General features: G+C 43.4%; 1 protein-coding gene across 1 annotated transcript in view; it reads left to right on the forward strand.

Annotated features, from left to right (window-relative positions):
• VAV3 (vav guanine nucleotide exchange factor 3) overlaps positions 1–27,528 on the forward strand; it is a 370,216-nt gene that overhangs the window by 124,124 nt on the left and 218,564 nt on the right. The gene's annotated exons all lie outside the window — the stretch shown is intronic.

The raw sequence follows: 27,528 nt of genomic DNA on the forward strand, positions 1-27,528 counted from the left end.
TATTAGTGCCTCCTCATCAGTGCCACCTAATCAGTGCCCATAAGTGCCGCCTCATCAGTGCCCATAAGTGCCACCTCATCGATGCCCACCAGTTCAGCCTATCAGTGCCGCCTCATCAGCACACATCAGTGAAGGCGAAAAATTACTTAGTTACAAAATTTACTGACAGAAAAAAGTCAAAAACTTTTTTTTTTCAAAATTTTTGGTCTTTTTGTTTTGTAAAAAATAAAAAACTCAGCAGTGATTAAATACCACCAAAAGAAAGCTCTATTTGTGTGAAGAAAATGATAAAAAATTTGTTTGGGTACAGTGTAGCACGACCGCGCAAATGTCATTCAAAGTGCGACAGCGCTGAAAGCTGAAAAATGGCCTGGACAGGAAGGGGGTGTAAGTTCCCGGTAGAAAAGGGCTACTGTCTAGTTACTAGAGAACTATCTGGTTTCTATAGGACTTCTTTGTTGTGCTCCCATGCTTGCCCAGGGTTATATAAGATCGCAGTTGCCTTTTCTGGTTTGATGGCCCAACCTACGAGCCTTTCTGCTCTTCCATTTGCGCTCTCCTGAAGAAGCGGGCAATCCGTGAAACATGTTGGGAACATGACCCCATATGGTTTATGGAAAGTTGATTTTATACATGCTATGTAAATTGGGGACATTTTTGGTCTCGGTGGAAACCTAGTAGAGGGGGTATTGCCACTCAGAGTGGAAATGTCCTTCAATATTCATTTTAATATGTATGTTGATGTTATGTAAATAAACTTTATTATCTAAAAAATTATGATGTTGTAATGTCTCATGACGGTACCGGGAAAATCCTATTTGCCCCCCAATCCTCTCCTTTTTTAAGTCAATATTTTTGGGATGTGGGTACCTTTAACGATCCTTGTTTCTATATATATTTGAGCACTCATTGATAGAATGCATTAAGGTGAAAAACCCAGAGACTTTACAACTCCTTTAAAGACTAATGCCCCGTACACACGGTCGGATTTTCCGACAGAAAATGTGAGATAGGACCTTGTTGTCGGAAATTCTGACCGTGTGTAGGCTCCATCACACATTTTCCATCGGAATTTCCGACACACAAAGTTTGAGAGCAGGATATAAAATTTTCCGACAACAAAATCCGTGGTCGGAAATTCCGATCGTGTGTACACAAATCCGACCGACAAAGTGCCACGCATGCTCATAATAAATAAAGAGATGAAAGCTATTGGCCACTGCCCCGTTTATAGTCCCGACGTACGTGTTTTACGTCACCGCGTTCAGAACGATCGGATTTTCCGACAACTTTGTGTGACCGTGTGTATGCAAGACAAGTTTGAGCCAACATCCGTCTGAAAAAATCCTAGGATTTTGTTGTCGGAATGTCCGAACAAAGTCGGACCGTGTGTACGGGGCATAAGCCTTTTTCTGACATTTGTTGCTTACAAGTTAAAATCAATATTTTTTGCTAGAGAATTACTTAGAACCCCTAAACATTACAGTATACTTATTTTCTAGCAGAGACCTTAGAGAATAAAATGGTGGTTGTTGCAATATTTTCTGTCACACTGTATTTGCGTAGCAGTCTTTCAAATGCAATTTTTTGGGGAAACAATACACTTCAATAAATTAAAAATAAAACTAAACAGTAAAGTTAGCCTGATTTTTTGTATAATGTAAAAGAAGCTCTACCTGTCACATGCCTATTGCTGTCACAAGGATGTTTACATTCCTTGTGACAGCAATAAAAATAATCATAAAAACGAATGTAAAGCGACAGTGTAAACAATTTTTTTTTATAAATAATGATAAAAAAAAAAATGTAAGTGCCCCCGTTCCCCAGTGCTTGCGCCGAAATGCAAGCAAGCTTCGGTCCCATGTGCACGCAAACAGTGATCGTCCCACACATCTGAGGTATCTCTGTGGACTTCAGATCATGGGCGGTAATTCTAGCACCCGACCGCCTCCCTAAATCTAAAGAGGTAACTTGTAAATGCTTTTAAATCGTCCCCTATGCATAGTAAAATTTACATAATTTGTTACTGTTGCACGGGCGTACGCAATTTTAAAGCGTGACATGTTTGGTATCTGTTTACTCAACGTAACATTCATCTTTTATATTTTACACATTTGCATTAAAATGAAAAAAAGTGTATTTTTTCCAAAAAAGTTGTGTTTGAAAAAACGCTGTGCAAATACCGTGTGACATAAAAAATTGCAAAACCCACTAATTTATTGTCTAGGGCCTCTGCTTTAAAAATATATATAATGTTTGAGGGTTCTAAGATATTTTCTAGCAACAAATACTAAGAGCCCTTTCAAACCGAGCTGCCCATAACGTCGGCGGTAAAACGCCGCTATTTTTAGTGGCGTATTACCGTCGGAATAGCGGCACATTTTGGCCGCTAGCGGGGCGTAAAAGCGCCCCGCTAGCGGCCGAGAAAGGGTTAAAACCGCCCGCAATAGCGGCATTTTGCCGGCGGTATCCCAGCGCTGCCCCATTGATTTCAATGGGGAGCAGCGGTGGAGGAGCAGTAAACACACCGCTCCTTCACCGCTCCAAAGAAGCTGCTGACAAGACTTTTCCTGACATCCTGCCAGCGCAGCGCTCCGGTGTGAAAGCCCTCAGGCTTTCACACTGGAGACAATGCTGCAGCTGTTTGAGGGCGGATTGCAGGCGCTATTTTAAACTCTATGTCGCCTGCAAAACGCCCTCGGTGTGAAAGGGGTCTGAGTGTTACACGTAAACAAAAAGTGCCAGAAAATGCCAGGTCTTCAAGTGGATTTTTAAAACATTATCTCATCAGTTTTGCCAGAGGAGTACTATAAAGTGGTTCTATACCCTCATTTGTAATTTTGTACCTACAGGTAAGCCTATAATAAGGCTTACCTGTAGGTAAAATGAATATCTCCTAAACCTGTATGGTTTAGGAGATATTCACTTTGCATGCAGCTGCTGATGTCAGCGACGCATGCGCTCTGAATGCCGGCTGAAGGTCAGGCACGGGAGACGCGGGAGTGATGTCATCGCGGCTCCGGCCACTCACAGCACCGGAGCCGCGAACCCAGAAGAAACGCTGAGGGCAAAATGTCAGCTCCCTTGGTGCGGACCAGGCTGCGATATGGGGGCTTCGATCTAAGGTATATATTGCATAATGAGCTAGTATGCATACTAGCTCATTATGCCTTTGCCTTACAGGGTTTTTTCTTTTTTTTAGATGTGCGGGTATACAATCGCTTTAAGCTATAAGAGAACAAAGTGAAGGAAATGTATATTCATGTGGTGTAGTCAACATGGCTGATGATGTATGTTCTGGAAGAGGGAGGGATATGCTTGCCCTCCATTTCAAAGAGAAATAAAGGTACGTCTGCCTTGCACACATCCCCCTTTACATGTGTGCAGAACAGTGGTCACAGCTCAAAAAAACATAGTTAAATAGAAACAGAGCTTACTCGCTGTATACACTGCACACATGATGCAGTAATTTGTGCCAACACGTCAGCACAGGCTGTACATAAGAGATCCTCACAGACAAATACACCTCAGGGCAGAGAATCATTTTTCAAAAAAATTAAGCTCTTCCATTGCAAATGCTATTTTCCACAGAATATAGAAATAGAGCTAACACGTTGCTGAGGACTACTTAGTAATTGTACTGTATTGACTGTACTGTGAGGGAACATTTAATGTTCATTTTTGGACACTCATATTAATATTATACCGCATTTAAAACTAAAACTTGTTTTTTTGGATAGAGCAGGGGAACCACTAAAACCATAGGCAGTTTTTTTGTGTCACAGTAGGGAGATTAACCTTTACTTCCTGTCCTTTAGATCCAACAGGAAGCAAAAGGAAATCTTTCCAAAGTAATGGGAATCTCCTCTTACACAGTTATCATCGAAACACGTGATCCAGTCAGAAGATTGACCCTTTAGTGTCCTTGAACATGGGTGGCTGAGCCCATTCAATGTAAATGCTGGCATCTTTCGCCTGCATGGGCAGCCCAGGTACTGCTTTCCCTAGATATGAATGACTGTGCACTGCTGCACTTGAGTATTTGGCAGTGCTATTGTAAATAAATAAAATTAATCACTGCGCTAATGTCTATTCAGCAGCTAGGATAAAATATAGGTAACAATATTAAAAAATGGATAAAGATATTCAGCGCTAGAAATACAAGCATGAACTATGTAAATAAAAATCCACTGTCATTGAGCGTAAAGAGTCCCTGTTCCAGGAGATGGCATCACCCACAGTGTAAATATGGCAAGCTGAGTTGAACTATGAAATCCTCCACTGCACCCCAACACACCGGGCCTCTTACCACAGAATATGGACCACTAGATTATAGGTGGTCAGATAAGCATGATATATCTAATATAGCACGACTCCACTCTGGTACCAGACAGCTGAATCTCATAGGGTCATAACATGGAGTGAATCCACAGGCCCATATGTAAGATAAAAGAGAAACAGCTCCTCATAGTGTAGTATGTTAATTCAAGATGGTTTTAGTAAGTAAAAAGCATACAGGGTACTCACATTTGGAGAATTAAAAAGAGCATTTCAGGAACACAAAAAGTCCTTGGTTAACATTTGTTTCCAACCAGCACGTGTAGTGTCAAGACGTCAGATCTCCAGACTCCACCCTACTTGGCGTTTCGTCCAATAAGGAACGTCATCAGTGCTATTGTAAACACAAGTATAGCACACAAGCTTAGGTTAAAAAAAGAAAACGTTCAACTGCCCCCTCCCACGGTGGTTGTGCAGATTCATGTCAATCACAATTCCTGAGGCCCCTTTGAAAGAAAAGAAACCTTCCGACTACTAACGCATGTCTGTCCCAGTAACTTCAGTCAACCAAATTAGAGCTGCAGTCTCAGCTGCTAAAATATTTACAAAGGGGCTGGGTTTCCCAAGTTATATCATTGACCCCCAGACCCCCAAAACCAGGAGGATAGGGTTGTTGGGAAGAGGCCCTTGTGGACAAGGTGCTTTGCCAGGGGACCCTTGTGGCAAGGTATGGTTATGGAGGGAGGGAAGTACAGTCTTTTCTGGCCTTCCAGGCTGTATGCTGGAATTATGGTCTAGGGTAAATGTTTTATTTTTTAGGGGGGGGGGGCTCTTTTTTTCTTAATTTTTGCGTGGGGTCCCTACCCACTTACATTTTTTGTGTGGAAACTACAAGCAGCTGTTCTGACACATATTGAACAGGCATGGTTCCCCATTGTCACGATCAGGAAACTGGCCCAGAGCAATGATGTGTATACAAAGCAGGATGGAGAAATGGATTGTAGACAGGAAGTAGCCAAAAAAGGCTAGAGATGATCAGGAGCATTGGTTTGCTTTTCTTTTAAAAAAAAAGACATTTGTTTATGAGACAAAGTGCTTTAGCAAACTAAATGTATTTCCCTTAAATTGTCATATGAAAACATTCTCAAATTTCAAGTTTTTCTAGTAGAGAGTATAGAAACATTTCATTTGTTTTTATCAGGGCTTTTATTCAGCAAGAACGTGGGGTAACGCAGTTCAGCACCTCACGCATTGAATGTATGTAATGTCAAGGGATTCTTGGGGGGTCTATTGTTGTTGGCTGCTGGAGGATTGTTGCAGGGGTGGATCTATTGTTACAGGTGGGGGGGTAGTTCTTGCTGGTGGGGGATATATTGATTCTGGCTTATGTTGCTGGGAAGATCAATTGTTGCTGTGAGTGATCTACTGTTGAGGGAGGGATCTATTGACGCTGATTCTATTGTTTCTGGTGGGGGTCTATTGCTGCTGGAGGGTCTATTATTGCTGGAGGGGTCTATTGTTGCTGGCTGGAGGGGATCTATTTTACAGCTTTTATTGTTATTATTAACAAGTTCTATACAAATTACTACAATTACCCTAAATGATACTTGGTCTTGTATTCTCTAAAAGAAGAACAAGGTGGTGGTGGGACCAAGGGACGGTGCTCAGAGGTGGGTAGGAGGTGAAGACAAGTGGTGACTCAGAAAGAGGGAGTACCTGCACCTATTCTCTGAGAAAAAAAACCCTGTTTTTTTATTGCTCATACCCATTGGGTCATGTTTAGACATTATCTTGTTGTTGCTGTAACTGCTGTGGTGCCAATACCTGCATGTAAACAAACTCATGGCCTCAATAGCAGCTGAGAGTTTGTGTACATGTCTTTAGCGGGTGTTGGCCTTTCGTATAGAAGTGTTGTCACACAGAAATGATTCAAATGGATGTAAAGCTGCCCAATTAATTCTATACTCTGAAAGCACAATCATTCATGCAAGGCTTTTAGGTACTGTGAATTGTCGCTGTTTGTCTTTGCAGTTTTGAGGCTTGACATATTTGGTATCTATGTACTTGACACAACCTTATCTTTTATATTTAACAAAAACAGGAATTAGGAATATATATTGTGTGTGTACTAAAATAAATTTTAGTGTATTTTTTTTTTAATTAAAGTGATACTAAAGTCTTGTTTTTCTTTTTCTTTAAAAGTAACAAACATGTTATACTTACCTGCTCTGTGCAGTGGTTATGCACAGAGCAGCCCCAAACCTCCTCTTCTGGGGTCCCTCGTCAGTGCTCCTGGCCCCTCCCTCCTGTTGAGTGCCCCCACAGCAAGCAGCTTTCTATGGGGGCATCCGATCCGAGCTGCAGCTCTGTGTGTCCATTCAGACACGGAGCTGCGGTTCGGCCCCGCCCCCTCTCTCTCTCCTCATTGGCTAACTGACTTTGACAGCAGCGGAAGTCAATGGCGCCACTGCTGTGTCTCAGCCAATCAGGAGGGAGAGTCCCGGACGGCCGAGGCACTCGTGCACATCGCTGGGTCGAGCTGGGCTCAGTATTAGGGGGGCTGAGGGGGATGCTGCACACAAAAGTTTTTTTTATCCTAATGCATAGAATGCAATTAGATGAAAAACCTTGGGCCTTTACAATGACTTTAAGGTTTGATAAACAGTAGCACAAATATCACATGGCATAAAAAAAATGCAATTACCATCATTTATTTTGTAAGGCCTCTACTTTTAGAAAATATATGTTTTTAAAGCTTAAAGTAAAACTTTTTTTTTTTAGCTTTTCTTTCCTTTTGGTGATAAATTGAACAATTAGAGAGGGTGAATCTCCCTAATGGGGGCACAAAGGGCAATAAAAACCTGGCAGGTGTTCTAATCCCTATCCTCTCTATGCAAAACCAAAAAAAAAAAGTTTTGCCTTTAGTTAGACTTTAAGTGCGTCTTCATTAGTATGAATTCACAAAAAAGGCTCTGGCAGCTATAGGGTTAGATTCATTAGGCATCTCAATCAGTGTTCTTGTGAAAGCTATATTTGTGTGAATCATTTTAACATGAAATGATGGTCTGGGCTCCATGCTACTGTACAGATGTCATGAAATTCAATCATCTCTGGAAATACCATTTCACCATAATCATGGCACTGTATTTTAAAACAAACTATCTGTGCTTTAAAAACTAAAGGGCTTATTGCTGGCTTAGTTTGGTGGATATGAACATTCTGATTGTGCTAGCTGTACATATAGAAACTACTAAATAAATGTACCCATATACAGGTATGAGCACAAAAGATAGATATGGATGACCCTTTAGCTCAGGGGTCTTGAATTAAAATTCTGCACTATAAAATTTCACAGCCCCATTTTACATCAGTGTGTGCCATTTTATATACAGCAACTAATTAGAGAGAAGGCCCAGAGCCCCCTCCCCAGTACAGCAACTAATTGGAAAGAAGCCCCAGAGCCACCACCCCCCCCATGCAGCAACTAATTAGAGAGGAGCCCTAGAGCCTCCCATACAGCAATTGGAGAGGATCCCCCCCCCACATACAGCAACTAATTGGAGAGGAGCCCCAGAGCCCACCCCAATACAGCAACTAATTGTAGAGGAGCCACAAAGCACCCCCCCATACAGCAACTAATTGGAAAGAAGCACCAGAGCTCCTCATCCAGCAATTGGATAGGAATCCCCCCATACAGCAACTAATTGGAGTGGAGCCCCATAGCCCCCCATCCAGAGAAAATATATATACACACACAGATGCAGCAGAGAGGTAGATGGAATATGTCATGAAGTTCTATTTACAGCCATTGGATGGCACCACCAGACACGATGCAGGAGCAGAGCGATCCAGAGATAGAACTGATCAATTGCCGGTAATAGGGATCCCGGGGGAGGGAGGTGTGAGGGGTGTATTGGAGTGATATCTGCCCACAAACTGTGCAAGTCCCAATGTGAGTGGTGACCAGAGGATCTCACTAACACTTCTCTCTATATCTCTGCATTCATAGCAGCCGCATGTTATCTCTGAGGGCTCCCGCCTGGCTGCCGCTATCATCTTTACAGAAGGTGGGGCCAGAAGGAGCTGGAGATCAGGAGAGAGGGTGGGAGCTGCCCAAATTATTATATTAACAAACAGGTGATTACCGGCTTGTTAATATGAAAAGACTCCCGATCTGCAGCACCTCCTGGCCCCGCCTTCTGTGAATATGATAGCGGCAGCTGGGCGGGAGACCAGAGAGAGAACATTCAAGCTTATTAATGGCATGGCCGGGGTCCTAACAGGACAGTCACACAGTCTGGTTTTACACGAGGCTAAGGATCCTTATGTTTAGTCATGTGACCACTGGGGGAATTATAATCTTAGGGCTGCTAAGCGGGGCCCAGGAATAAGAAGAGTTGGGTGGAAGTAAGCGCTCCTTATCTGCCTTCACCAAAGTGTTCAGACCCCACAAGACCCATGGATGTTGTGACAGCTGACACACTTGATGCTGTCATTTGTGATGAGACAGCAGAGGAAGTCTTCCACTACTCACTTCCTCTCCCTTCTTCCTGATAGGTGATGTCATGTAATGCAGAGTACAGCAGAGGACAGTATTGGAAGAGTTCTTTTACTGGCTCTATGTTTACAGGTGGCAGTAGCGATCCGGGGAGCTGTCACATGCTGCATTGTCTAGTTCTAATGTACATTCATGATTCTGTACCACCTTCATCCATTTGCCATACTGTTCATTCCCTGGTCCACACAGCCTCACTCTGTATGGCATTCCCCATTCTGCACCACCTTTTTTCCATATGTCAGGCTGTATGTTCCTTGTTTGACACAGCCCCATTCTATATACCATGCTGTATGTTCTCTATTCTGCACCACCTTTTTTTAGTTTGCCATGCTGTATGTCCACTGGTCCACACAGCCTTACTACACATACCTGTTGTATGTTGCCTATTATGCATCATTTATTCCGTATGTCATGCTGTATGTTCCCTGTTTCACACAGCTCCACTCTGTATACCACATTGTACATTCCCTATTCCTTACCCTCTAATTTCATATGCCATGCTGTACATTCCCTGTTCCACACAGCCTCACTTTGTATACCATTTCATATGTTTCCTATTCTGTATGGCATGCTGTACATTCCCTGTTCTACACAGCCTCACTCATTTACCCTCTACACCCGTCCCCTTTGCTCTCCACATACCTTAGCATCGCCGCTGTGTCCTCTTAAAGTGATTGTAAACGATCACAACCCATTCAGTTTAAAATAGAAATGAACAGCAAAACATTTTTGTATAGATATTAAAAAAATATATAAATACGTTTTTTTGCTTTTTTTTTTTAAATAAATGATCACATTCCCTCTGTTCTCAGTTGCATAGGAGGTGGGGGAGGAGAAGAAGCAGCAGCACACTGAGCTTGCCAGTGAATGGCTGTGCAGCGTGGGTGTGTCAGGACAAGTCCGATCATTGGAGGGGAGCACACTGAGTTCCCAGCATATCTGCAGAACTGACCACAGTGTGCTCTCCTGCTTAGTGTGGTCCGTTTTTAATAGGAAAGCAAGTGGACAGAACACCAGAGATTTCACATAAAGGAAGCAATATAAAGAACAGGATACTTTCTCATACAAGCACATGGTACAGAAGGCACATATCGGGTAACAAACACTTTTAAGTCCTTTCTATGGTAAGTACAGTGATTGTAAATGATCACCTTGTAAAACAACCCATTCAGTTTAGAATAGAAATGAAAGACATAACATTTGTGTACAGATATAGTAAAACATTATATATAAAACACAAAAGTGCACAAAAAAGGGCCAAACACACCACTCAGCGCTAAGGAAGATTAATCCTCTTAAGCTAATAGATGTCTATATCACAGCTTGTAGTCTTAAATCCTAAATAGCAGCTACTAAAATCAAACAGATATGTACACAAATGATGAAATAAAAAAGTTATATGACTTTAAACCATCATAGCAGCGCTCATGTCAATCTAAATGTCTATGACATGCTTGTATACAATTCCTTATACACGAAAAATAGAAAGAAATCAGTCTGATTTCAGGTGAGTAAATCGAAAATTTTCCTTAAGGTGATAAAAGTTCATCAATCCATGCACCAAACACCAGGCTTGTCACCAGGTGAGTAGAAACCTTTGTCCCCCCCCCCTTTGGGGTTAAACTCACCAGAAATCTTGTAAGATCAAGCATCCAAAATATATCTTTATGTTTCCACTTCTCAGGGACATCCACTAATTGCCTGTATTCTATAAGGTATGAGAAGCTCCAATATACCAGGGTCATGTGAAAAGATAAAGATTCACATAGTGTAATCCCATTTATATTTGCTTTATTGAAGCCATAAAACAACCCCCTTACAGATTATAGGTACAAGATAAATAAAATATAAAGCATGAATGCACACAGTAGCATTGCCACCGACTGCTAGCAATGAGGAGACATCCGCGTCAACGGGAACCGCTGCGCTTGGCTGCTTCCTCAGCTGTTGGTGATCCGCATACGTCACTTCCGGCTATTGTGGAGATCACGCGGCTGACGCGTTTCGTCACTTCCGACTTCGACTGAGGGCATTATAACATACCTTTTTTCTCCTTTTTTTATAAGTGATCACAATTCCTCTGTTCTCAGCTGAATAAGAGCTGGGGAAGGAGAAACAGCACCACACTGAGCTACCCAGTGAATGGATGTGCAGGTGGGGGTGTGACATATTAGGACATGTCTGATCTTAGGAGGAGAGCACACTGAGTTCCCAGCACAGCTAGAGAACTGACCACGATGTGTTCTTCTGCTTAGTGTGGTCAGTTTTTAATTGAAAAGTAGAGGAACTAGAAATTTCACACAAAGGGAACAATACAAAGAGAAAAGGATTCTTTTTTATAAAAGTACATTGTACAGCGACCACATATCAGGAATATGAAATGTTGGGGTAACATATTCTTTAAAGCAGAGTTCCACCCAAAAGTGGAAGCTCCACTTATCTGTCTCCTCCCCCTTCTGGCGCCACATTTGGTACCTTTCGGGGGGAGTGGGTACCCTGTTTTTGACAGGTACCTGTCCCCACTTCCATCGGATCTCGCCGCGGCAAGGTACATCAGAAGTCCGGCCCCCCTCCTCCTTCCCCCACCACCGGGCCAGTAAGAGAGTTCAGCGCGCATGCGCAGTAGGGAACCGGCTGTGAAGCCGCAAAGCTGCACTGCCCGTTTCCCTCTATGGCTATGGCGGTGGCTGCACCTGAGAGCCGATGGAAACATTGGCTGAGGTGCCGACATCGCTAGATTCCAGGACAAGTAAGAAGCTGGATGCATTGCTTGAAAGCAGAAAGTAGGGGTCTGGAGGAGGTCCAGAGGAGGGCTAGAGCTCTCCTGCAGCTGCAGGAGAGGTGTGAGGGCCACATGAAATGGCCTGGAGGGCCGGATTCGGCCCGCGGGCCTTGTGTTTGACACCTGTGACTTAGAGTATTAATTACCAATCAGCGCAACTTAAAATTTTGTAGGTAAAAAAAAAAAAAAAGAGTATATCTCTTGTTTAGCAATGGCGGCATGGCCTTTCTCAGAATGGGTTTCCTGATGGGGACAACAGTGAACCATGAAATAGTCACTTGCAGTCTCCAAAGGGAACCGCAGGGAAACAGGGTGACAACTCAGGAGCAGCGTTTGGGATCAGGGGCAAAGCGTTGTCACCCAATACCAGGAACCATGAACAAAGACATCCATATCAGGATCATAGGTATCATTTTAATGAAAGCTGCAGACATCAAACTATGAAAATGCCATTTGTATTACATTAGCATGTTAAGCCTTATATAAGATTTTAGTGATTTGGGTTTATAAATACTTTAAGCTTTAAACATGCTAAGCTTTGAAAGTGCTGCGCTAAACAGTTTTAGGCTCCATGCACACTGAAGCTTATAAATGGCTGATTTTTGGGAGTTTGGGCGTTTTTTTAACAGCCCATAAACTCCCCTCTATGTTATCCTATGTGTCCATGCACACATGGACGTTTTTGGATGTTTATCAGCAGTGGAGTTTATGAGCTGTTTTCTGAACGCCTTAAAATCACGTCCAGGAGTTGTTTTTCTGACCACAAAAACACTCATAAATGCTAATAAACGTCGATAAATGCTCAAAAACGTGGCTCACCAGCGTTTTCTTAAAGTTTTTGATCCATTGAAAAAAAAAAACGCAAAAAAAGCGCTAAGAAACGCTATTGCAAAAAACGTTAAAAAATGTTGAAAGACTCACTGCAAAGCTACTGGCGTTTTAATAACGTTATTTTAACATCCAGTGTGCATGGAGCCTTATAGAGCAAATAGGTTAATAGTAAAGACAAACAGTATAATTGTAGAACATATAATATGAGGTTAATGCATAATGTGGCCCATAGGACCTATATTATGTAATGTGGGTACAGATCTAAGGACATGTGACTACAGATTATATGTTACATCAAAGATCAATTCTGTCTGACATGTCCTCCCTGTTTTCTCTGCTCAGACAGTAGAAGAAGAATTTTCAGCCCGAGCACAACTTGACTGTATCAGACCAACAATTACTGTTTTATCGACTTGTCTCCATACAACTAAGTCTAGACATGCAGCCACTTGATATTTGATTCAGGTTATAGAATATATGCGTTTACAGAGATAACATTTGCAACATTTGCCAGATCTGTCTGATTAAACACAATATCTTATTGCATCTATCTATAAACTATAATATACACTCACTGGCCACTTTATTAGGTACACCTTGCTAGTACCGGGTTGGACCCCCTTTTGCCTTCAGAACTGCCTTCATTCTCCATGGCATAGATTCAGCAAGGTGTTGGAAACATTCTTCAGAGATTTTGGTCCATATCGACATGATGGCATCACGCAGTTGCTGCAGATTTGTTGGCTGCACATCCATGATGCAAATCTCCCGTTCCACCACATCTCAAAGGCGCTCTATTGGATTAAGATCTGGTGACTGTGGAGGCCATTAGAGTGCAGTGAACTGCTGGAAGTAGCCATCAGAAGATGGGTACACTGTAGTCATAAAGGGATAGACATGGTTAGCAACAATACTCAGGTAGGCCTTGGCCTTTAACCACTTACAGAACGGAAGATTTTCCCCCTTAATGACCAGGCCATTTTTGCGATACAGCACTGTGTCGTGCGACGCTGTAGCCAAACAAAATTGACGTCCTTTTTTTTCCCACAAATAGAGCTTTCTTTTTGGTGGTATTTGATCACCTCTGCGATTTTTATTTTTTGCGCTATAAACAAAACAAAGAGCGACAATTTTGGGAAAAAGAACATTATTTTTTACTTTTTGCCATAATAATTATCCGAAAAAAACCCTAAAAAAACGTCATCAGTTTAGGCCAATATGTATTCTTCTACATATTTTTGGTAAAAAAAATTGCAATAAGCGTATATTGATTGGTTTGCGCAAAAGTTATAGCGTCTACAAAATAGGGAAAAGATTTATGGTATTTTTATTATTATTATTTTTTTTTGTAATGACATTGCGACGGACAGATCGGACACTTTTGACACTTTTTTGGGACCATTGACATTTATACAGTGATCAGAGCTATAAAAATGCACTGATCACTGTGCAAATGTCACTGTCAGGGAAGGGGTTAACACTAGGGGGGTGATCAAGGGGTTAAATGTGTTCCCTGGGAGGTGTTTCTAACTGTGGGGGCATGGGACTGACTGGAGGAGGAGAGAGATCTGCTGTTCCTGCTGTTCCTAATCACTAGGAACAGCAGATCTCTCTCTACCCTGACAATGAAGATCTGTCTGTTTACATTGACAGATCACCTTCCTTGCTCTCTTTCCCGCGGGTGGCCCGACGTGCATCGGGTCCCCCGCCATGTGCCTACTATGGCTCTTAAAGGAGCTGAAATACACCTACGGCGATTTGCGGGAACAAGACCACCTGCTGCTGTATAATGACAGCGACTGGTAGGCAAGTGGATAAACGATGCTCAATTGGTACTAAGGGGCCCAAAATGTGCCAAGAAAATATCCTCCACACCACCACCAGCCTGAACCGCTGATACAAGGCAGGATGGATTTATGCTTTCATGTTGTTTATGCCAAATTCTGACCCTACCATATGAATGTCGCAGCTGAAATCGAGACTCTATAAGACCCCGGATCTTTCCTCTGTCCTTAAAAGCATCCGGGCAAACCTAGATCGGTTTGATGTGATCCTTGCCCAAGCCAGTAATAGATTGTTTACATCCTGGTAAAACCGGAAGTGACACTTCAGTTTCTTAGACCGTAGAGATGATTGGGGACAAATGAATGCTTCCAGTTTCTTAGACCATAGAGATGATCTGGTACCTTCTGGTCCTCGGTCATCTCTATGATCCGCTGACTTTAGTCCTGAGCTCCCCAGTGGGATGGGAGAGCCAAGGAAGGATCCTTGTGTGTAGGGGATTATAGAAGAGGCTGTTTCATTTATCTGCTTTCTTGCTCCAACCGACTGCAGCACTCTCCTCTGCCTGAAGCTCCGGTCTGTAGGCGGAGCCTCTGTGTCATCATGTACAATACAGGGATGTTAACCCTTTAGTGTAAATGTAGGAGATTGAAGCGCAACCAGAGGCTGTTGCAGGTTACAGAACCGCTGTAGGGAAGCAGTGGCAGTGCTGGAAGGAGCATGCTGGATTGAGAAGTAAGGTAAGTATTTACACCTTAAAGGGGTTGTAAAGGTAGGTATTTTTTCAGCATGAAGGTGAAAAAACACCTGGCAGTGATTGGCCCCCCAGCCCACTCCCCCCGTTTTACTTACCTGAACCCTCGAACTTGTCCCATGGGGAAGCACCGTCTCTTGGCTAGGGGGTTCTTGGCTATTGATTGGATAGATTGATAGCAGCACAGCCATTGGCTCCCGCTGCTGTCAATAACATCCAATGACAGGGGGCAGGGCAGAGTCCTGCATTCGGCGTCTATGAATGCTGGACTCGGGAGCGCGCCCGCAAGGTAACCCCCTGGGAGAGCACTTCTCCCAGGGGGTTATCTAATGCGGGGAGGAGCCGAGAGAGCCACCGAGGGACACAAGAAGACCAGGATCGGGACCACTCTGTACAAAATGAGCTGCACAGTGGAGGTAAGTATGACATGTTTGTTATTTAAAAAAAAAAAAAAAAAGGAACCTTTAGTATCACTGTAATATTCTGCCCCTAGCTAAATGAGCAATTAACCCTTATAGTAAGGGAGAGCCCCACTGCATGGGTGGATTTGAAATTTTTCCTGGAGTTTGGCCTTAAAGTCTTTGATAGTTTAATGTATGGCACGTGTGTGCTCAAATTGATATAATTAAAAAAATACATAAAGCAGCACGCAAGCACTAAAAGTGAAACACGTGCTCCTACTCCTTGTACATATGTGTGCAATAAGCAGAGAGAGAGATGGAAAACAAACCTCTTCCCGGCCAGCATCCCTGTCCATCCCTATTCATTCCACTATAGGCTCCCACTTTCTGCTGCATTCCTCTAATTCCCTATAAGAAAAAAATATATAACATGGATAATAAAAAAGGCCAGAATTGGAAACTCCAATATTGATATTTTGCTGAATTTACAGGAAATATACCATAAACCCCATTTGCAACTACTGAAAACAGTTTTGGGTAGATTTGTGATTTTATTATTTCTATTGTAGTGTGACAAATGCTTTTCTTGATCCTTAATTAATCTTTCTGAAATTAATTACAAATTTTATTGTAGCTTAGCAATTCTTAGATGTGTTGGCTGCATTTGTTTTCTTTTTAAGCTTCTTTCCTTTGCTTTCTCCTCGTGATATGGCCAGTAAGTCTGTTGTTGACCTGCAGATGTAGCAAAGGGTTGAGACAAACCATTTACCACTGACAGGGATGCTTACAATGATCAGCTTTTATTCATTTATGTAAAACCTTTATCCCAAAGAAGTTTGACTTCAATTTGTTTGTTTATCTAAATCTGCTAGTACATCTAACACTTCCCTCCCACTGGACTGTCAATGATGCCGTCCAAATGTGTCTCTGTTGCTCCTTCACGCAGAGTGGAGGCACCCTAATACAGGAGGAGTGTTACTGACCAGAGCACCAGATGAAAACAGAAGGAAAAAAGCCTAAAAAAAAAATAAAATAATGCAGCCTAGCAATTCTTAGATGTGATAGCTGCATTAGCTATCCTTTTTTAGGTTTTCTTTCCTTTATTTTCACCTGGTGATCCTGCCAGTATGTCTGTTGTTTTTCAACAGAACAAGCTCTTTTACAGTTACAGGGATGAGACAAACCATTATCACTGGCAAGTATTAGCTGGAGTTTGGCTTTGATTTGCCTAAAAAAACCCCCACCACAGCCACTACATCTAATGATTGGTAAGCCTAAATATATTACATTTTTCATTTTGGGTTTAATACCATTTCAAAGTGATTGTAAAGGAAACAAAATGTTTTTATAAAATAACAAACGTGTCATACTTACCTGCTCTGTGCAGCGGTTTTAGCAACCCTAAACCTCCTCTTCTGGGGTCCCATGCTGGTGCTTATGTCTCCTCCCTCCTACTGAGCGGCCCCATAGCAAGCCGCTTGCCATGGGGGCACTCATGCAGGCTCTATCCCGAGCCGGGCTCTGTGTGTCCATTGACACACACAGCATGGCTTGACCATATCCCCACTCCCTCTTCACAGGCTGTGATTGACAGCAGCAGGAGCCAATGGCCCCCCGCTGCTGCCTCCATGTCCAATGAGGAGAGAGAGAGTGAATGGAGCTGCTCTTCTCGGGCACATCGCTGGATCGAGATTAGGCTCAGGTAAGTATTTGGGGGGGAGCTAAACACAGAAGGTTTTTTTAGCCTAATGCGGACAATGTTTTAAGTTAAAAAAAAAAAACTTCTGCCTTTAGAACCACTTTACGTTTTTGGTTTGGGGTTTAATACAGCTTAAATCTTTTTTCTTTCCTTTCTATTTTTTAGAAAATTTTACATAGAGATTACTGGTTTATGTACCTTTTTTCCAAAGTCCTCTATGAAGTCATGTTCACAATGGCCGCCTGGTTTATATCCCAGGAATCTGAGGATTTACTATATTTGTAGGGTTATCCTGTGCAGTCCAGTCTGTTCAGTGTCCCTGTCTTTCTAAAGAACAAGCAAGTAAATGTTACAGATCATCCTAAACACAGATTGATTCATCATTCTATTTATGCGTTTATAAGTGTATATATATATATATATATATAAAAGGTGTCTGTGAGGTCCTGGGTTATTTCTAATGTCATCTTGTAGAGCAGAGCAACTGAGTCTTTGTTGGCCGAAAGCCACAAATAAATATACGTTACGTGTGAAAAGGGAACTATCTTTTATTCTATCTTCAGATATTCAAAACATTAGGTTAAAGGGAACTTTTTAACTTTTTTGTGGGCTTTTTTTTTTTTTCGCATAGTGTCAGTTTCACAATACGACATGAAGTATGGGTAGAAAAGAACTCCAACCAAAGAGTATTGGCGTGGACTGGAGACAAAGACAGTAAAGCACAGATGGTAGAACCTGTGTTATTGCATTTTGGAGACATTTTCCATCGGTTCCTATCCCACTGACTGGTATAACTGACAGAATTGAGTGGAAATCTCCTCAGTGAAGACACACAGACACTTAAAACCTGACAGAGGTTCTAACCCTTAGGTCCAGTGGATTTACAGTGGAGAGGTGGGCTGGGGACGTCACAAACTCTACCTCAGACAATCAGAGAAAGCCTTATATTCTTCCATACAATACAAACCGCCTGTGAATGGCTGACTAGATTTTGTTCTGGGAATGGGATGGGCAGTTCTTGTCCTGCTGCCAGGACACGTGATGTATACTGTGTAGATTTGGACCAGCTTGGTCCAAACAATCAATTTCAAGTTTCCAAATAAAACCTGGAGACCAGTTTTAGGCCCGGTTCACACTGGTGCGATATGGGATCTGACTTGTGAGAGCACAAGTCGCATGACATGTCAAATGAAATATTTCCCTAAGAGAGCCGTCTTAACCAATCCGACACAATTCGCTCCGACTTTGGAAAAGGTTCCTGCAGTACTTTGGTCTGACTTCAATGCCATAGAGTGTAAAAAGTCACATTAAGTCAAATCAAAGACAGACTGAAGTTGTAGGGCAAAATCGGATCAGAAGTCGCATGACTTTCATGTCGGAGGAGTGTGAACCTGGACTCAAAGGATAAGTTCACCTTTGGGAACATGTTACATGTTCCATCTGTTTTTAGGGAGGAACATGTAAAATGTTCCCAATGCTGCAGCCCGATCCCCCCTCCCTGTGACAGCAGTACGGGGAGAAGTTCCCTGTACTAGCAGTCACTTTTTGAAATCAGCGCAGCCATGCGGGGTTCTGCTCACACGGCCGCGTTTTTCATTCACACAGCTCTGTGTGTGAATGAACTACAAGTCCTGGCATCCTTTGCGGCTGTCGGCTTGTAGTTCTCAATGAACTACCATCGCGCTGTGGATCGCCATGGTAGTGCATTGATTCTTTATGCCAGTGTATCTGCTTGCCTGTACTAGATCTACAGGCACACAAATACACTGACAGATCTGCAGGAGACCTGCATAGCACCAGCGATCAGCAGATGCTTTACAGGCTCCAAAAAATAATAATAATAAATGCACATTTTTTTAGCTGCAAAAATATGCACATTTTTTTTTTCTAAAAAGTGAACTTGACTCGTGACTTGGACATTTTTTGCTATTAGGCACTGCGCTACTTATCGATTGCATGGTCATGCAACACTACACCCAAACAAAATTGATATCATTAGAGCTTTCTTTTGATGGTATTTGATCACCACTGGGGTTTGTCTTATTATATAAATGAAAAAAGGCCAAAATTTTGAAAAAACTAAACAATATTTTTTACTTTCTGATATAAAATATATCCTATAAAAAAATAAAAATAAAATTTGTCATAAATTTAGGGCAAAATGTATTCTGCTACATGTCTTTGGTAAAAAAAATCCCAATAAGTGTATGTTGATTGGTTTGCGTGAACATTATAGCATCTACAAACAATGGTGTATACACTGGAATTTTTATTTATTTTATTTTTATATTCGATAATGCGGTGGGCAACTGACTGACACTAACTGACACTTTGGGGGAACTGACTAACTGACACTGACATCACCAGTGACACTAATACAGTGATCAGTGCGAATAATATACACTGTCACTGTACTAATGACACTGGCCGGGAAGGGGTTAACTTCTAGGGCGATCAAAGGGTTAACTGTGCGCCTAACAATGTTTACTGTGTGTAGTATGTGCTGTTTTTACTAAGCAATGTACCATTTTTTTCCCCTGCTTTGCAGGGAGAAAAAAAAGGGCACATTGCTGCTGTCTGTAGAGAGCCCGGTTTTGTCTACCAACACAGTACTGTCTTCTGCCATTCGCCCAGCCATAAATCGTTAACGAGGACCTGCTGATTGGCTTGTGCTGTAGCAAATGACAGCACAGTCAGGACAGAGGGTGCACGCTGCCCCCTATTCGGAGATGCAAATCACGTATACTTACGTGATCCTGTGCAGCCAAGCCGCACTGTAGCAGTAAAGCTGCGGGAGGCAGGCTGGAAGTGGTTCATTTCATTGGTAAATTTTCATGGGGTCAAATCGACATTTGTTTTCAACCATAATGACAAGAAAATTTGAAGCAACAGGAAGGGAAAGCTTTCTTGAATGTAATGTAATGAAACCTTTTTCATGTGTCTGGGACTCCATTCAAATAGCAAGTCTGGATGAGATGTTAAGAGTCTTTGAATTAAATTAGTTGACCAAATCATAGAGATGAACCGACGTTTTGGCAGCCGAAACATATCTGCCAAAAATGGTGTTTTCGGCATTTTGCTGATACAGAAAAAGGTGCCACTAATGCTGCCGAAAATGCATGCGATTTTGCCACAATTTTAAGACGATTTTACTGTGCTTATGGTGTGTTTTTCATAGGTCATGTGATTCAAAAACCGCATGTGTGTATTTTTTAACCACTTCCGGACAGCCGCATATTGAGATCTTTGATCGGAAACCTATACAATTTGTTAAAGCAGTTAGTTGATTTACCTCAATACCTGAACACTACGATAATTCTTTAAAAGTATAACATTTAGGCCTCCTGCACACTGAATGCTCTTGATGCTTTCTTCTCCTACAGGAGTTTGGCAGCAGCAAAGTCGCTGTAAAAAAACTGCGTTTTGCGAGGGGGGTTAATGTGCGTTAACACGCGTTCCCGTCTCTGGCATTAATACATTCTATTGGCTAGAATTCTGGCCATTAAAATGCATTAACATAGGAATGCGGGAATGTGCCTAGCGTTAATGCGCATTAATACGTGTTAAGGAGCTTTTGAGCCTTAGTTATGCTCAAAAGTTCTTGTTATGCTCAAAAGTTGATGTTTTTTTTTTTCTGCTTTTAAACTCCCCTGCCACTAAACTCAAGAAAATGCATATAATGTGGATGGACACATACTGTAGGCTATCATGGATGGAGGAGAGTTGACAGTCAGAGGAAAAAAAAGCTCAAATGCTTCTTTGAACTGCAGTGCGCATGAAGCCTTAAAGTCTCAAAAAGGGGTGGGCTCGGGGCGCAGAGCACAGTGCCCTAAGCTCACCCAGTTGTGTGACAATAGCGAATTAATATTTGCTATTGTCTTCCTGATTCTCCTCTTGGCCAATCAGAAAGCGGCTCAAGATCGGCCGCCCGATTGGCCGAGAGGAGAAGTGATCCTATTGGCCGCCGAGAAGGAGGGAGGAGACGCAGGGGAAGCCACCAAGTCACCGTGAAGCACCAGGAGAAGGAGACGCCGTCTGCTGCCCGGAGGAAGCTCTGCCGTGACCTAGATGGGGTAAGTGTGGGGCTGGTGACCGACCGGGTTTTTTTTTAGCCTATGACCCGACGGACCGGGGGGGGGAGGGGGGTTTGTGGGCACTGGTGCATGTGATTTTTTTTGCGCTATAAACAAAAAAAGAGTGACAAGTTTGAAAAAAACACAATATTATTTACTTTTTGCTATAATAAATATTCCAACGTGGATCTGTGTGTTTACACGCACAGATCCACGTTCCTACTCTGTCACGAGGGATGGTGAGTGCCCGGCGGACATTGTGACCGCCGGGCACCCAAGGACGTCATATGACGCCCGCCCAGGATGGAAGATCCCATCTGCGGACGTCATATGGCAATGGGTGGTATTGAAGTGGTTAAAGTGAAACATTAACCAATAAATATTGAGACCTTCAAATCACAGGCCATGGTTTTAAACAATATGTGGGCCGTACCATTAGGACATTTACAGTGTGGGTAAGTGAACACATAGCCAAAATTAAAAAGGGTGATACTAAACATACCGTATCCAAACATTATCGATAATTTCACAACAGAGATCCTAATGGTACAGAGTTCCTGGTCATAGATAAATACATTCCCCATTGGAGGGAAGGTGCTATGACCAGGGGAGTTTCACGCCTTGAAACCTTCTGGATCTATGAGTTGCAGTCCCACTCCCCATTTGGAATGAATGTGGAGTGGGACATTAATGCCTTTATCAATAAGGCTTAATCCAACTCATTTATTGCTATTTAGAAATCCTTGGTTTGAATGTTATAATTTTAAAAGGAACATATTTTTCATTTTTTTATACTAAAATGGTTCATTTAATGGTGTACTTGTATAGACCATGTCATAGTACATCCATTATGTGATTTTGTTTATTAACCACATATTTCATGTACTTGCTATTTATATATTGAAATGTTTTTATGTTAGTGCCCTAGTTTCAGCATCAACTCTGTGCAGGTGTAATTGTTATTTTTTATGGGACATTTGTGTCAATGACACTGTGGTCTTTTATTTTTTATTTTTCTTCTATTTTTTATTTATATATGTATTCTTCTCATTTTTGTTGCTAAAAATATGGCTAAACATATCATTGGCTAAACATCGGCAATGTCTAGCCAATGATATGACAGATGCGGGCCGTCCCCGCCTTTCCATAGCGAGGTTTGGCCCACAGACGTCTACGTCTCCGGGCTTGATGACGTAGTAGCGGATGGGCGGACGCTCATGGGTGAGTGTTGGGTGTCCATTGGGCGCTGCTGGAGTCATGTCCGGTGGAGACTCGCCCTCTGAAAGTGAGGCTTGACACGCACACTTGATCTCTAAAGGACGGTTGTCAGACGACCTTGTCCTTGCATGCACCGACCCGCTTTTCATAGCGATGCTTGACACCATTTTTGAGAACCAGGAAGTGATTACATTTGAATGTTAATTCAGCACAGGTTTGTATTCTGTTATTGGGATACAACATCTATTTAAACGCAATGACCATGGCATGTCTCCTTAGACGAAACACGTCGGGGCGAGTCTTGCTTTATCTCATTGCGTGAACTTACAGTCTGTTTTACAAGCGCTTTTTATCTGCTCAAAATGTGAGTGTTCCTCTTTTTTTTTACTAAATATCCATTGTTAAGTGGATTTACACTATGTGGAACTTTTGTTTAATTTCTGGCCGCATCCTGTGAGCACACGAGAGTTGGTCTACCCCCCTCTGAGTTTTCCTACTTTGTTGGGAGCCATTTGAGTGACAGTGTGACCATCATCCGTTGGTACCATTAGTTGCAGACGTGGATGTCCGTTGTATTGGTGCGGTTTCACCACAAGCCCTGATGACTTAGTAGGCGTATGCCTTGTTGAGTCCATTAGCTCTGGTAAGCCTTTCATATGTTGGTGGTGGTTTTGATTCTATCATCCACTTTTCACAATTACTTTTCCACTGATGTCCTAAGGAGGATATCTACTTATCAGGATCTGCAGCATATTCCAGCTGCCACCCGTGGACTATATATATATATATATATATATATATATATATATATATATATATATATATATATATATATATATATATATATATATACACACATATTTGCACGTTTATTAGGAGTATATAATGTCCATGTTCATACATTTGTCTTTTGCTGTGCTGGCTGCTGATTCCATTTTTTCAGGTGACAGCGTGGTATTTTCCACTTTTACATATTTTAAAGTGAAACATTACCCATAACAACTTGATAAAAAATAATGTTCTTTAGCAAAGAACATACATTCCGTATTAATAATTATGCTGTCAAAATGAGTGTGTGCTGTAAATTTCATCCAGCAGTGTTCCTTTTTTTTCTTGCTGGAGGCTGCCGTTTAGCTGAAGCCCAGAGCCCCTGAACAGCAGTGTATCTTTAGGCTGTCAGTAGATCAGCCTCTAGTCGCTCTGATTTCAGGCACAGTGCTGAAATATAGATGTGCAGAGCAGGGTGTATTATTGGATGTTAAACAGTATAGGCATTTATTTTTAATGTTTTACACCTGCAAAAAGGGACCATGTTTGTTCATACCTGCAAAAGGGACCAGCCTGAAGTCATCTAACACTACTTCTTTAATGTTTATATAGGTATAAGTAAAGCGTAGTCACTTTGCAAAGTGAATTTTCACTTAGCTTAGTGAATGAGGTGAAGGTGAATTTTCACTTTGCAAATTGAACATGCTCTACTCTTTTAGTAAATTAAACCACTATATCAGTGTTGGGTCACCAACTATTCTGTTAATCAGTATGTTGATACCAGCATCCTCAGAGTCTGTGGATCTCCGCACACCTTAAAGTCGACCATACATGGATCGAAGTTCATATTGTTTAGCAGAGAGCAGCTGAATTTCGATCCATGTATGGGCAGGCTGATTGTACACAGGTTGATCTAACAATTACCTTGCGCACAATGGTTAGGGTTAGGGTTAGCACTAACCCTGTGAAGTTTTTCCCATAAGATCAGTGCTGCCGGCTATAGCTGACAACACTGATTATTGTATTCTGATGGCGAGGAAGTCTCCTGGCTGTCAGAATGCAATACCATAGCAAGAGGAATTCCCCCATCCACATTACATGTGTGACTGGGGGAATCAAGGCATTGTCTTTCATTCAACTCGCTGGTTGAATGTATGGGCTGCCTAAAGTTAAAGGGGTTGTAAAGGTAAGATTTTTTTTTTTTTTAAATAACAAACATGTTATACTTACCTTCACTGTGCAGCTCGTTCTGCACAGAGTGGCCCAGAACCTGGTCTTCTGGGGTCCCTCGGCGGCTGTTTCAGCTCCTCCCCGCAAGCATTAACCACCTTAATGCGAGCTCCCTGGCATGGTGGTGAGTGCTTGCGGGCGCGCTCCCGTGATACAGCCGGCGGCTATAGCCGCTCGCTGTATCACTCGGCCCCGCCCCCCGGCGCGCCGCGTCATCGGATGTGATTGACAGCAGCGCGAGCCAATGGCTGCGCTGCTTTCAATCCATCCACTGCAGCCAATCAGCGACCAGGCTGAGCTGCAATGAAGATGACGAGAACGAGCAGCGAAGATTCGAGGCGTCAGGTAAGTAAAACGGGGGGGATGGGGGCGGCGGTATTGTCAAAAGTTTTTTCACCTTAATGCATAGAATGCATTAAGATGAAAAAATTTTTACCTTTACAACCCCTTTAAGTTGGCTTACGTGGCGAATGGAACAGTCTTAGGCTGGCCATAGAACCATGTACATGTGGGCTGAATGTACCAAGTTTAAGGGGTTGTGTTAGGGTGAAGGTAAAGGTTATCTTTTATGGCTAGGTCAAGTAAAAGTTAGGAACAATTTGGGAAGCTGTTTATTTTTACTTGTGTGCGGCATTGAAAGCTCTGAGTGAACAACCATAGTTAGTGCCTTAGTTCTGGTAACAAAAGTAATGTCTCATTCTTAAAGCCTGATACAGATGGTACAAAACCCGAGCTGCTTGCAAGGAGATCTCTGTACTAACTACGCAATGTTAGTACAGCGATCTCCCTGCTGTGCTATTGTGTTCTGACAGGGGGACTGCCCCCCCATCAGAACACAGCGGTAGACGCCTGCATCTATTGGCTGAAAGCGCTGAGTAGATGCCGATCGGCTGCTGGCTTTCCAGCATGCTCGTTCGACAAAAGCCGGTCATGAGATCGGCTCCTGTCAAACACGGACCTGTACACACGGGCTGAATGTAAGCCGGTATCCACTGTCCACATCTGCCCCACCACTGTAACCCCCTGCACATCTGCCCCACCACTGTAACCCCCTGCACATCTGCCCCACCACTGTAACCCCCTGCACATCTGCCCCACCACTGTAACCCCCTGCACATCTGCCCCACTACTGTACTACCCTGCACATCTGCCCCACCTCTGTACCCCCCTGCTCACCTGTCCCCATTGTAACCCCCTGTACATCTGCCCCACCACTGTACCACCCTGCTCTTCTATCCCACCACTGTAACCCCCTGCACATCTGCCCCACCACTATAACCCCCTGCACATCTGCCCCACCACTGTAACCCCCTGCACATCTGCTCCACCACTGTACTACCCTGCTTGTCTGCCCCACCACTGTACCCCCGTGCTCATCTGTTCCACCATTGTAACCCCCTGTACATCTGCCCCAACACTGTAAAAAATGTTCCCCTTTTCTCATCTGCCCCGCCACTGTACCTCCCTGCACATCTGCTCCACCGCCGTACCCCCATGCTCTTCTGTCTCACCGCTGAACCATCTTCTCATCTGTCCTGACACTGAACTTATCTGCTCATCTGTTCCACCACTGTAACCCCTTTTCCCATCTGCCCCATCACTGTACCTCCTGCACATCTGTCCCACCTCTGTTCCCCCTGCTCTTCTGCCCCACCATTGTAACCCCCTGCTCATGTGTTCCACTGATGTACCTCCTTTCTCCTCTGCACATCTGCCCCACCTCTGTACCCCCCCTCCTCCTCTGCCCCACTGCTATAACCCCCTGCTCATCTGTCCCACCAATGTACCTCTTTTCTCCTCTGCCTTGCCACTGTACCCCCCCTGTACATCTGCCCTACCTCTGTACCCCCCTGCTCTTCTGCCCAACTACTATAACCCCCTGCTCATCTGTCCCACCAATGCACCTCCATTCACATCTGCCCCACTGCTGTTCCCTCTGCTCTTCTGTCCCACCGCTGAACCCCCTTCTCATCTGTTCCAACACTGAACCCCCCTGCTCATTTTTCCCACCACTGTAACCCCCTGCTCATCTGCCCCATCACTGTACCCCCTGCTTTTCTGAACCCCCTTCTCATCCCTCCCACCACTGTACCTCCTGCACATCTGCTCCACCAGTGTAACCCCCTGCTCATCTGCCCCATCAATGTACCCATTTTCTTATCTGCCCCACCACTGTACCTCTCTGCACATCTGCCGTATCCCCATGCTCTTTTGTCTCACTACTGAATCACCTTCTCATCTGTCCTAACACTGAAACTATCTGCTCATCTGCCCCACCATTGTAACCCTCTTTCTCATCTGCCCCACCAATGTACCTCCTGCACATCTGTCTCACCTCTGTACCCCCCTTCTCTTCTGCCCCACCTCTGTTCCCCCTGCGCTCCTGCCCCACCACTGTAACCCCCTGCTCATCTGTCCCACCAATACACCCCCTTTCACATCTCCCCCCCCCGCTCTACCCCCCTGCTTTTCTGTCCCACCACTGAACCCCCTTTCTCCTGCTCCAACACTGAACCCCATGCTTATTTGTCCCACCATTGTAACCCCCTTCTCATCTGGCTCAACACTGAACCCCCCTGCTCATCTGCCCCAACACTGTACCCCCCTGCTCATCTCTTCCACCACTGTCCCTTCCTGCACATCTGCCCCACTGTTGTACCCTCCTGCTCTTCTGTCCCACCTCTGAACCCCTCCTGCTCATTTTCCCCACCGCAGTACCCTCCTGCTCATCTGCTTCACCGCTGTACCCCCTTCTCATCTATGATATGCAAAGTGGTAAAAGGAAGCAGAGATGAGACACATCTACCTGTCCTGGCACACTCATCCTGCTGATCCACCTCTCGCATCCAGCCCACATGTATGTGATATTACATACAAGCATCTGGAATGGATGTGCAATGATGAGCTCAGGTCAGGGGCATTTTCTGAAAGCAGTGGGCCTGTGTGCAGGATCATAAGTTGGGCCCCTGCAGCTGGGAAAAAGTGCGGTGCTCTGCCCCGCAGCAAAATTTGGGTGTGATTTTCATTGCGCTGAATGCTGGCTGTGGCTTAAAGGGACACAGAGTGCAGGGGTTCAGTAGTAAGTGACGCAAAGGTTCAGGAATAATTTCAACAAAGTTCCCAGAAGCTCAACAGTAATTCTACAAACTGTCAC

Source organism: Aquarana catesbeiana, linkage group LG07 (genome assembly GCF_042186555.1).
Source record: "Aquarana catesbeiana isolate 2022-GZ linkage group LG07, ASM4218655v1, whole genome shotgun sequence".
NCBI classification, from domain to species: domain Eukaryota; kingdom Metazoa; phylum Chordata; class Amphibia; order Anura; family Ranidae; genus Aquarana; species Aquarana catesbeiana.